This window comes from Plectrocnemia conspersa, unplaced genomic scaffold, assembly GCF_051122295.1.
Source record: "Plectrocnemia conspersa isolate PC_06_02 unplaced genomic scaffold, ASM5112229v1 ptg000001l, whole genome shotgun sequence".
NCBI lineage: Eukaryota > Metazoa > Arthropoda > Insecta > Trichoptera > Polycentropodidae > Plectrocnemia > Plectrocnemia conspersa.
The window spans coordinates 18,844,199-18,857,376 of record NW_028277165.1 but is presented as its reverse complement, the minus strand read 5'-3'; positions in this window follow the sequence as shown (position 1 = coordinate 18,857,376).

Below are 13,178 nucleotides of genomic sequence, written 5' to 3'. Positions count from 1 at the left end.
CAGGAAAATCTACAGAATGTCACTTCATAATGTTATTTAAAAGCATTTGAGAAACTGTTTCCTAAGCATCTATAACCAATACTTGAGAACAAGCAGCTAATTCCGTGTCACAAGTATGGCTTCCGGAAGGAGCACTCAACCACAGAGCAAGTTCATCGCATCACAAGTGATATTGATTTAAGAATTTTAAGAAAAAAAAAATTGTTTATAAAAATAGCTTCTACATAAACCGCATAGCTTGTTTTTAAGTTCCATCCAATATAATATGCTTGGATTTATGTACAAGCGGAATAAAATTTTAGCAATAAACAATAAACTAATTTTACAAATAGAAGGGCCGCCGAAAGCGAACCCGGGCCCTTAAAAAACAATGATTCCGGACCTCATGACATGGCTTAGTTTGTATTTTAGACTTGTCTTAATAAAAGTTTATGAATTTTCATTAGGTTAGATCTGGGCTTGAACAGAAAATGGACGTTTCGCAACTTTCAAATTGAGTTTCATATATATTTTGGAGTAGCATATAATTTCACTAGTGCCTATCAGTTAAATTATATTTTGCTAGTAGAAATATATACCTACTGGTGAAAATATATTTGGACTTTACTAGTAAAAATATAACTCTATCAAAAAATACACATTGGATGTAAGTAATTAATGATAATTATGTAAATGTATATATTTATTACTACATATGAAAAAGTTGAAATCATATAATTTTACTAGCACCTGCCAGATAAATTATATTTTCACAGGTAAAAATATATGCTTATTGGTGAAAATGTATTCCAATATGACTTCACTGAAATGATATATTTTAAAAATTATTTTAGGGATAAACCGAGAATTTATGGTTTAGAATCAGGGATGTCATTTCAACTTTTTTAAATATTTTTATTTGAATAAGATGTAGTATGTATATCAAATATATCAAATTTAAGGAGGTAAATTAGTAAGTAAGTAAGCAAAATTAAAATTAGCTTGAAGAAAAAAAATAAAACATTATTTCTTACGCAGTGTAAGTTTCATTTATCTGTAGCAAACGATAATTTACTAAACCATTTAATTTTTGATAACAATAGTAAAAAGCTGGTAGGGCAAATGTTGGGCTAAAATTACCATTACTGAGCCATTGAACACTATATGGTAGAGCATGTCCATTTCTGATAAAAAAATTCACGGAACTGATGACGGTTAAGTTCATCGCTGACAGAACTGGTTCAATAGCACACGATAAATTGAGATATTCCCACAAAGTACTTGCTGGTGAAAAAAAGCAATGTATTATTATAGGCTTTAAGCACCATGCATTTTCACAAGCCTCATATTATTTTTTGACTTCGCCTGAATTTTGACTTCACCATCAAATGTGGCACATTTTAATCGATTTACTTCGGATGAACTTTGTTAAAATATTTCCACTGTAGTTATTTTATACAAGCTAATTCTTCAGTAATTTAAAATATAGCTTTGAATAGGCAACTAAGCAATGTGGTGCAAACCAGTAAGCTTTCAAAAACGGATACTTATTGTTAATATTTTTTTTAACCTTTCAAGTATTAAAAAAAAAAATATTTTGCAACGGGTTCTAGTTTTTTTTAACATTGAAAAATCTAGATTCAAGAAGAAAGTTGAGAGTCGAAAAAATATAGGAACCACTGGGCGAGCATAAAAGCACCGCTTTAATTGGCTATTGATGTTACTCACAATGTGCTCAACTTTTCTAGCCGAAAGACTGATTGATTCTTTTTTCAGACACATTTCTTCGCATGCAATAAGCAAACATTTAATTATTAAAAGAGCTACACGTAAACTCACTTTAGTTTTAACCAATTTTTTTTCGCGAAATATATGAAATATTGTGATAAAAAAATGTGAATATCGTGCTAGTGTTTAATATAGTAATGACGACATATATTATTTTAGTACAGACATAATGTCATTGCACAACATATATATGCCATATAATTTGACAACAAAATAATTCATACTACGCTCTGCTTTAATAACAAGATAAAAATAATAGAAATTTTGGACACATGTTTTATAGAAAAAAACACATGCAAATTGCTACTTAAACGTTAATTCTCACTCTCATCCTTCACAACTAAACTCTATAGCAGCCTTCCTATTTCATACAGCAGACAAAAATAAAATTAACGAATTTAAAAATGTCAAAGAAGCATTAAAATTCAATAGCTTCACTAATGTTTGCGATAGAAAAAATAATAATAATAAAAAGTATACATATATCGTATGTTCCAAGGATTTCAGAAAAAATAGGATGAGTACTTTTCAAAGAATGTGTTAGGACCATTTTTAAATCGCAAAATAAAATAGGAAATGGAAAAAACAAAATTTATAATTAATCAGAAGTATACCAAATTTCTTGTAACGGTTGTGACAAAATTTACACTGGTCAGACAAACCGTAGGATTTCACAAATAAATTAAAAACGCAATTGTAAAAATTATTAAGAAACAATTGAAATCGAAATTAAAGAAATAATAGCACTAAATAAAATAAACGACACGAAAGCAATTTCGAATACTTGGTTACGGGTTTAAAAACAAACTAAATTAATTTTTAACAAAAGACATATAAATATAAATTCATTCGAAAATTTGTTTGTTACCTTAGTAACAAACAAACGGAAAAATAATAAAACACAAGATCGAAACAAGGACGACGTAGTTCAAATATCTGCGGTGGCTGAGATAAGGTCAAAATTACTCCCAAGATGATAACCTCAACATCGGTGGTCGAAACGTAGGCGAGGAAAGGCGCGACACTAAAGCCCTCACATCTGAAAAAGCTAAGTAACTTGTTAAATAAATCCGGTAAAAACTTAAACAAAAATATAAAACCACAGGTTAATTTATGTATTTTTTTTTGGAAATAAATATAATTATATAACATAAAAAGCAGTTGTAAAATATAGTAAATAGTGTTTAAGTTGCTTTTTTTTCGTTAATGCATATTAAAAAATACTTAAATTGAAGTTTTGTATGATTCAAAACAGTTATTTTATTTAAAAGGGTATAGATTAGCCATTAAAGTAAAAAAATACTCTAGCGCATCTGAACGTAATTCAGTAAATAAAATAATATGAACAGTATATCTGTAAATATTTTAGAGTTTTAAGTTTCTTTTATCTTAAATATTTTACAATCAATGCTAAAATTATTTAATTGATAATGCTTACCTTCTTAATATAGAGTTTAAATACTTTTATGAAAATCAAGCAATTTTTCCATAAAGTATTATAAATAAATATTTTTAAGCACACACGTACGGATGTAGTATTTTAATCGTTTAATCGTTTTTATGTGCCCTGTGTGTGAGGTTTTATTTTGAAGCTGTCGTGAATTATATTAAATACATCATGATAATTAATATATTTTATAATATTATATTCATGAAAATTATAGAAAAATTAAATAATCGTTTATATCCGAAGGTCTAAATAAAATAATTCCGAATTAATTTGTGCTTGCTAATATTTCTCTCGACATGACTCATAGCATCAGGAAGACATATATAATACATACATATATTTGGAAAGCAACGATGATATTTGGATATGACTCAGTTAATCGAAGGTCATCTGAAGAACTACAATAGTGTAGTTCTAGTTTTAATATTTTACATTAGTGTCGAGGCTTTAAACATGTCACATTTGAGTTCGTTAATTCTTTGCTTTACTTAATAGCGAAATCTGTGGCTGAATTTGGAAAATCACCATCGCTTATAGATTCTAAAGACGAGCCGTAGAGAAAGCAAAAGTCGTCTTAGATAATAGAATTCTTAGCTGTTCATAACGCCAATCTATTCGAGACAATACGCTGTAAATTTAAATTTTAAATAATTCTTCAGATTTCATGCCACTTTTTTCGTTTGGTGCTTCTTTTATTTATATTATCTTAATTCATATCTTTCGTTTATTACTTTCTGAAAATTTGGTTCTAAATCACTTAGTTTGTTACATGGTCTATCGGAACATATTTTCACTGTAATGCTTTATTTGTTGATATTGAGTTTTATTAAAATAAAGCAATATTTAATTTGAAAGCAATTTATACCTGAAAAACTCTTATTGTAAATTTTGAGGAACTACAATCTTTTATGTATCATTAATGGTATCATTATAACAGTATGTCTACTAGGAAATAGAGTATAGCACAGTAGCAGTTGACTCTATTGCCATCCTGTTATTCCAGGATATAATGACTTAAAGGAAGCTTAACCACAATACGACCTTGTTGGTGATGTCACTGGTGTCGCATTGCTGAAATGTATATAGAATCCGTTATGAAATTGCGGTGTAGGTTTTTTATTAACTTTATGTCATAACTTGAAAGAGGAGAATAGCATAATAAGTTATGTTATAAGTTTAAGCCACTTAAACACAGTATTTTGAAGTCTGTTTTATGAAATACTAGGAATTAAAAAAAAAAATATGTACACAACGCGAAATTTTAGGCTATTTATTTATTTATTTATTTTTATTAATTCTTCCGTTGCAACCTGAAAGGCGTAAGCCCAATATGTTACAACAGGCAAATCTGTACTAGCTGAGTAAGTCAATCAGACTTAATGAATACTTACAATTAAGTGTTAACCATCATACTGAAAGTCTATTAATCGATGACATCTATATTAATAATTATAAATTATTATTTGCTATACGATTTATGATCAATATATGTCACTGCAGCTGGGGTCGTGTTTTTTAATAAACAATTAATTTATTTCCCGAAATTATTTTAGGATTTTACCGAAATGACATATTTAAAAAAATATTTTCTGGATAGATTCGAGACTGTTTTTTAGATTTTATTTTAGAAATAACCATATGAAACTGAATGTATTATTGATTTATTTTGCTTCATTAAACCTAGTTGTCAAATTACCGATAATATAATCTATAAAAACATTAAATTTATATAATTTAGCTCGTGTTGCTGTTGATTTTTCGTTTTTTCTTTTGCTTCTTTCTTAGTTTATTGTGAAAGTACTACCTAAATTCTAGAAAGTAGGTGCTTTTGAAGGCGATGCTCTGCTCTTTTTATTTCTTGTATGTAGAAAAAAGCTGAAAGAACTTATACCTGAAATATTTCAGTACATATATCTCAAATACCTGTGGTTTAGTTCATATTTATTATTTGAGTTCAATTTTTACTTTTTTTGTAAATATACTCATGCTATGATTTTGTATAAAGTCGGACTTCTCAAAGAAAGTGGGCTCTGTGAATTTGTCCCATCCCCTCTCCTTCTCGGCAGGCATGGCTGACACTCGCGACAGCCTAGGTAGGAAGTCGGGCCTAGCCTCGGTCCATGCAGTATACTGAAACGAAGCCCGACTATGCAAGGATCGTAGTTAAAGTAGGCTGAAACTATGATTTCACTATTCACCTTCTGAGATTTAGTATAAAATTGAATAAATCAAATAATTTTTTTAAACACATTTATTCCGCAGAGTAATTTGTTATTTTTTTGCTTGTCAGGAACGTATACATCTACTATATATGTTCCTGAAAAAGTTAACGCCGTTAGTGCTAGCACAACGTTAAAATTTTTTTAAGAAAGACTATCTTATATACTATATATGTAAGTCTTCTTCAATTTATCTATATGTCGTTCAATTTATATCGTCCTTATTTTGCGTATGCTATTTTATAAGATAATGATTAGTTATTGTCTGTAGATCAAACAATACATGTGCTATTATTTTGCTCCTGTAACAGCTGTAATGTTACTGTAAAATACTGATTAGATAATGTTACACACAATAACTAACTTTGTTACATTATAGCTGGTATACAGTTGAATTAACTGCTTATATTATTTATTTAATATTGAATGTCTGATTTCGAATCAAATGTTTGGTTTATTATATCTTAAAGAAGAAACAGTATAATTAATCAAATTATGCGCCTAAACTATTGACACAGTTTTGCTATTTTAACGGTAGCTTGTTTATGCCGGTAGCGAAGAAGTCTGACGATGAAATCGCAAATGGCGTTATTCACAACTTGTTTAGGACATAATATGTATCATTGTAGCAGAGTTATCTTGTGAGAGGATTAAGCTTTCCATATTGAACAATCTCGACTAGTTAATCATAAGCTTCCTTATTATTTTGGCCAATTAGTTGCAGTAAACATCAGCTGTATTTGATTGACTAGGTTTCATGAAGCTGTAATGAATAATACCTTTTTTGGACTGTATTTCGGCAGTTTATATTATCCAATTATTGTGCTTTTATGACCGTAAGGATTTTTTTTATCACATGAAATAATAATATGCAGAAATGGTTCATTTTTATGTCTAGTGTAACATCAAAGAAAAATAAGCTTTCTGTTTGATATTTGTTTAATGCGTATGGCACTCGACTGTCTAGATTTTTTTACTTGATATTATTGAAATAGTAATGTAAAAATTTGATGCAAAAGCAAGTTTAATTTGGGATTTATCAGCTTTCAGTCCAACATTATCCACGTTGGTTTTAAGTCACATAAGTGACTCAATTTCACCATTAAATAGCAAGAAACGAACCTCGCAAACCATCGACAAACATTAATCATATTCTAACTAAATACCTCATAAATATTTGTGCAGTTTATGTTACATTGGCTTCATGAATTAACTCCTTTGAAAATAGCACATTTCTTTATTTATCAATGTATTAAGAAAAACGTACGTAAACGTGAAAATGTGGTATTGTAGCTTTACAGTATTAACAAGAACTGTCAAATATAAATGTCAGAGATATCAACTATCAAACTTAGTAATTACAGAAATCAGACATGTCATACTATATTTTATAATACACTGTTCCTAAATATGAAGGTAAGTATTGAATTCACCTTTTTTGAACTATTACATACAAAATTTAGAATAAGTGATGCTTTCACAACAGTCAAGCTACAATTACCATGTGACTTGGTTTCTCAGTCGAAAATTCGATTATTCGAATTATTCGCTCAATTTTCACTTGTACGAATGTTCGTGAAAGATTGGTTTATACTATCTCAAATTAAATTTAAAAAATCTTAGAATAATACAATTTGTATACTTGAGCAATAGAGGTAGTTGTATGTTCTTTTAATATACCCAAGTGACTAGTGCCGCTCTAAAATCCATGATCCATGCGCATTTATGTTGTTTCAAAATGCGAGACAATGCAATGCTTCTTCTCAACAAAAAAATGCTTTTAAATGCTTTCGAAAAATATTTGTGGCTGTATTTACTATGACCGAATTCGCAGAATTCGTTCGTTGAAAAAAATAAAATCATGGTATTTACTCGTTAATAAAATAATAAATTTAAGCATTATCCTTTTGCCGCCCTCACAGTAATTCGCATAGCACTGAATTATGTATATTTTTCCAAATTAAAAAAGTTTAATGATTGTGAAGGTAATTAATATTATTATTCAATTTGTATTTTTTTTATAAAATAATATTTTAAATGTAATTAATTGATTTTTTGCACTAATTAAATACATAAATTAATATCAGTAAAAATCGATAAAAAACGAATTTATTCGAATACGTCATCCATTTTTTATTGAATATTCAAGTAGTTGAAAAATACGAATAATTGAAAACTCTATTTGTGACACTCTTATTTAAAGATGGCGTTAAATAGCTGTCAACACAAACTGTCAAAGCGTTATTTTACATATAAGAATAGAACATTTCAAGTTGTTTTTATTATAATGGTAATCTGTTTCATGACACTTTCTTTTAATTTTTCTCACCTTGCAAAAACCTGTATTTGGATATTCATAGCTATTTTTAAGCGTTTAAAAGGAGAGCATAATATTTTTTTGTAGCAAAACCGATTATGTTACTATTACAACAAATACAATTTTGGTATTATATTTTTTTAATACCTTTAAAACATCCTGTTTTATGAAAAAGAAAAGAAATGCAATAAATTAATACATATTTATTTAGATACACATTATCTACGTTTACGGTAAAATTGAAAATGAAAAACAGCGCCAAGAGGCATTTTTGACGTATGCGGACATGACTATTAAATTTATGGGCATATTTTCCTAGACGTCTCATCTATGGTTTATGTTCTTGAAATAGCATAATATTTTGTTTACGCTTGCGTCTTTGATAATTAAAAAAATATACTACTAGCCATATACTTTATATTATACGTGCAGATAATTTCTAAGAAAAGGTTGAACATTTTTTAAAAAGTTCGACAACAATAACAAGATCCGCCTGAGCCGGATCTTGGGTCAGGTATCCCGAGAAGACCTTAGGTTGAATTTAAATTATTGCATTTTTTTCCTTCTACGTAGACTTCATTGACGATACGCCTCGATTAAGCATAACCAGTATGTCCTTTTGTGTTTATGTAAAATTTTCCGCTCGTCTATAACCACCATAGGTTATATTTATATCTAATATTTTAGTTAAAACTAGTGTTGCCAAGTCGTTTAAGTATTTATATTTTTTGGTTGTATAATTGTAGATTAGCTTACATCAATGACGATAGCGCTTTCCCGACAAATATAAATCATTAAGATTTTTTTTATTAATAATATTATTTATTAATATGTAAGTAATCCTGTTTATTTATTTTTAATTTCAGGTTATCATTAGTAAATATAATTATTATTTTATTAAGCTATCATTATCAATAGACATATTACGTATTTTACGCCCATGATATTTTTTTAATTATCTATGTAATACATTTTATTAATCATCGCTTCGAATTCTGAATGGTATTTGCGTAAAATTTTCGAATGGAAAAAATGTATTTGAACATTTCCTATAATAAATAATTTAAGACGCTTCTCGTCGAGGTCAGTCGTTTATTGGACGTTTTCTAGCACTTTGAATCAAGTTTAAGGACAGACGCAGACCACAATCTGAAATTATTAATATAATCTATTTATAATGTTAGTCGATTACGTATAAATTTTACCATTATCGTTTATGCGGCAATTTCCGACATGTTGAAATTAAGTTTTTGATAAATTTCTCGTTCCCGGTCACCTTCGACTAGAATACTGTCGTAAATCAAACGGGATGTTTCTTCAAATAGATACATAAAAAATTATGTTCATATGTATGTATATATCTCACACATACAAGTAATATATTGAAATATTATCTAAGCAAATTATGATATGCAACTAAATAAAATAATAAGAATGTACATTTGTATTAAATACAGTTATTTTCCTCTTAATAAATCAATTTACATTTTACTAATCACAACCATATCATTTTATCAGGGCCGCCGAGAGCGGGTCCTGTGAAAACAATGATTCCGGGCCTCATGACAAAAAAGCATTTTATATATTTTTTAGCATCGTAATATAATTTCTAATAAGGCATTAAAAATTATTAAAAATATTTATCTGATTTTTATTCGCGTTTTCTAAGCTGCTCAGTGTTGTCATATATTGAATATCGAGTTCACGTCAAAAGTAATAAAATCGTGCCATCGCGGTGAAAACGCTCGATTATCAAGACTTTAACAATATTAGTGAGGATCGAGGAAAGCACATCTAAACCGAATTTTGACCAATAGGAGAGCGCAAAAAACAATTATCCCTTCTCAAAAGTCAAAAATTCACGTCAAAAGCAATAAAATCGTGCCGACGCCGTCGCAGTGGGAACGATTTTATTGCTTTTGATGTGAATTTTTGCCTTCTGAGAAGTGATAATTGTTTTTGCGCTCTTCTATTGACCAAAATTTGGTTTAAAAATACTTTTATCAGTCCTCTTATATTATAAGTCCATAGTAATATAGGTAAGGATAGCATCATGTTTTTAAAACATAGTGTAATATCGAAATGCATACAAACTGTGTAGCAATATGCGAGATGCTAAATCTGTCTGTATTTATTCTTCAGCTTATTTTACCCTGAGAGATGGGTTGGTTTAGTTTGTTTTTCAGATTTGTCCCTATAAACGTTTTTGAATTCTTATTAGGTTAGATTTGGGTTTGAACAGCAAATGGACGTTTCGCAACTGTCAAATTAAGTTTCATAGACATTTTATTAGCGCCTATCAGTTAAATTATATTTTGCTAGTAGAAATATATATCTACTGGCGAAAATGGTATTTGTACTTTACTAGTGAAAATAAAACTTTACCAAAAAATATACATTTATACATCGGATGTAAATAAATATATTTAATTTTCATATAATTTTACTACCTGCTAGATAATTTATAATTTCACTGGTAAAAATATATATCTACTGGTAAAAATGCATTCCGATATGATTTTACTGAAATGACATATTTAAAAAAATATTTTTGCGATGTATTCGAGACTGTTTCTTCCTAGATACACTTTTAGGAATAACCACATGACACTGAAAGTATTATTTATTTATTTTGTTGTATAAAATTATCGATAATACAACCTATAAAAACATTAAATTTATATAATTCGGCTGGTGCTGTTGTTCCATAGGTATTCCATATTTATTCCATAGGTATTCGATCTGAAAATTCAGATCAAATACCTAAATTTACTGCTATTAATTTACATTCGTTGAATATTTCCTCTCAGGTCTAATATTTTTTAAACGTTCATAAAATAGTTAAATCAACAATAATATGCAAACAAATTTGAACACAAATGTTTATTGTTAAAGTACCACCTAGAAAGTGGATGCTTTTGAAGGCAATGTTCTGTTCCTTTTATTTCTTGTATGTATAAACATGGCTGAAGAAACTTATATTTGAAATACGTCAGTACATACAATTTAGTTCAGATTCATTATTTGAGGTCAGTTTTTATTTTTTTAGACATTTATTCTTGCTATGATTTTTTCAGAACCGGCCCCTTGAGGAGAAGGGGTCCCGGTAATTTGTCCCCTCTGATTATATGTATGTGTTTATTATTATAAATTGTTTTTATTAAGTCTCTATTGACAAATTAAAGTTCCTTAAAAACGTGAATCAAAAAATTTACTTCAATAAAAAATTCAATGATGAATTATAATAGACAAATGGCATTCAATTTTATGGACCAACCTGTATATTATTACTTTTTTTAGATTAGAAAAAAGACGTACTCTTACTTCCTTCATATACATAATACATATCTCTCATTTGCATTTTTATTAAACTGCAATTCTTCCTCATTCTCGAACTAGTGCCATCTCACTTTTGACCAACTTTGTAACGAAAATTCGTATATTTTAACACACAGATTATTTTATTGCCTTCTCCATAAATCATGAACGGTAGTTTTGCTTCCAGATACGCGTCATTTTTTCACATTTTTTATATAATTTGCATCAGAAGAAATTTGATACGGTTAACTCTGTTTCAGAAAAACCCGACAAATAAAATTTAAATATATCATAATTATTTAGCGCATATCCTCGATCGGTAAAAAAATACATTTATTATTTATTGTTTTTTTAACAATTTTTTTGTGCATCCGCATATATTTATATTCATATAATAAGTGTATCAAATTGATAATTATATTAATTTGCTTATTATCATTAAGAAAAGAGCGAGAATTTTTTTTACTTAATATCATAAAGATATTTTGAGTTATATTGATTTTACAATATATCATATATGCTTTAATTAAATATTTTTTCTGTAATTATTGAACGTAAAAAAATAATACAATAATACTGAGCATCTTTAATATAATAACTCAAATATGCTATACACGAAATGGATGCATGTATTGCGAATTGTATAAAAAATATTAGCTAAAATGTTACTTGAAACAATAACAAAGCAAAATTTAACGATCCAAATCTTGTTAGAATTTATATTACTAATAATATAATAAACTGTGACCTTGCAAAAATATATTGTATTAAACAGTTTATAGCGGAACGTTCCAGGCATCGTTTTCGGCGCCATTGCAGCAATTCGTAGAAATGACCTTTATGATAATAAAATCGGTAAAGGAATATTTAAACTATAATCTTACTGTTCTAATATTTAATTAGGTACTTAAACATACTTTTGAAGATAGCTAAATATAGTAATAATGGACTTAGTTCATTTCGATAGCCTAATAATTATTTACTACGTGGTTACTTCTATATTTACCAATATGTTTTAATATGTATAGGCAAAATGTTATTAGAACATTTTCCTGTCTGGTAGTTCGCGAAAATAATGTGGAAAACAAAATTTTAATAGGTATTTTTAGTGAAAATGCATATGATTTTTTTTTGAAAAACTTTTTATGCTATTTTGGAGTTGTGATACTTTCAAAGTAGTGTTAAAATTTATTTTCACACAAATATGTAATTATTTAATTTAAACTTAAAACATATAATATATGTTTTAAAATTGCTGTAATCGAGTTTATTGTATAGCATATAAAATAATTTTATTAATATTTTTTATAGGTGTATATCTACTGATGTAACATAACATCAGGCGCGTACGGTGAGATACATTCCCTTTCGCACGCTCGCGTGTTAATTGACAAGAGTGAGTGAGAAGAAATGGGCGTGCGGAGCGCACGTAACGCACGCAACTATCTCACACGAAAGGGAACGTATCTCACCGTACGCGCCTGCTTAACAGCGTGTAATAAAGTTCTAAAGAATCTAAATTATGTAATTTATATTCATTAATAACTAATATACCTGGCGTTGCCGTTGTTTTACACTGAATTAAATTGAACCATTGCACTATTGACTATATACACATGTTTATTAATTTAATTATTTACTTTGACAGAACATGTCAATGATTAAAATTGACAATTAAAAATACATTCGTTCCCTAAGTAAACCATCACATTATGTGACTGTGTTTTTATGTTATTTATTGATAAATAAGAATCAATTTTTTTCTTGAACTATACACATTTTCTATTAAATTTTGCTTCAATTGTAAATAGATGTATGTAAAAATTTCAGAATAATAGGACTACCAACTTTGTAGATTAGCTAATGCTGCGATAATTCTCATGGATTCAGGCAACTCTCAACTAGTTTATTTTGACTATTAGGTGTATATGACTCATGTTTTACTCGTTTTTAAAGACGTATATTTTACATATTAGTGATTTGAAAAGAAATATTTGTAGAATTAAGACAGAAAATCTATTTTTTACTCGGTTTCGCTTAGATGCACAAAATATTATAGACGTGTCATTTCTATATATTAGTAAGGTCGAGCTTCATTATGTAATTC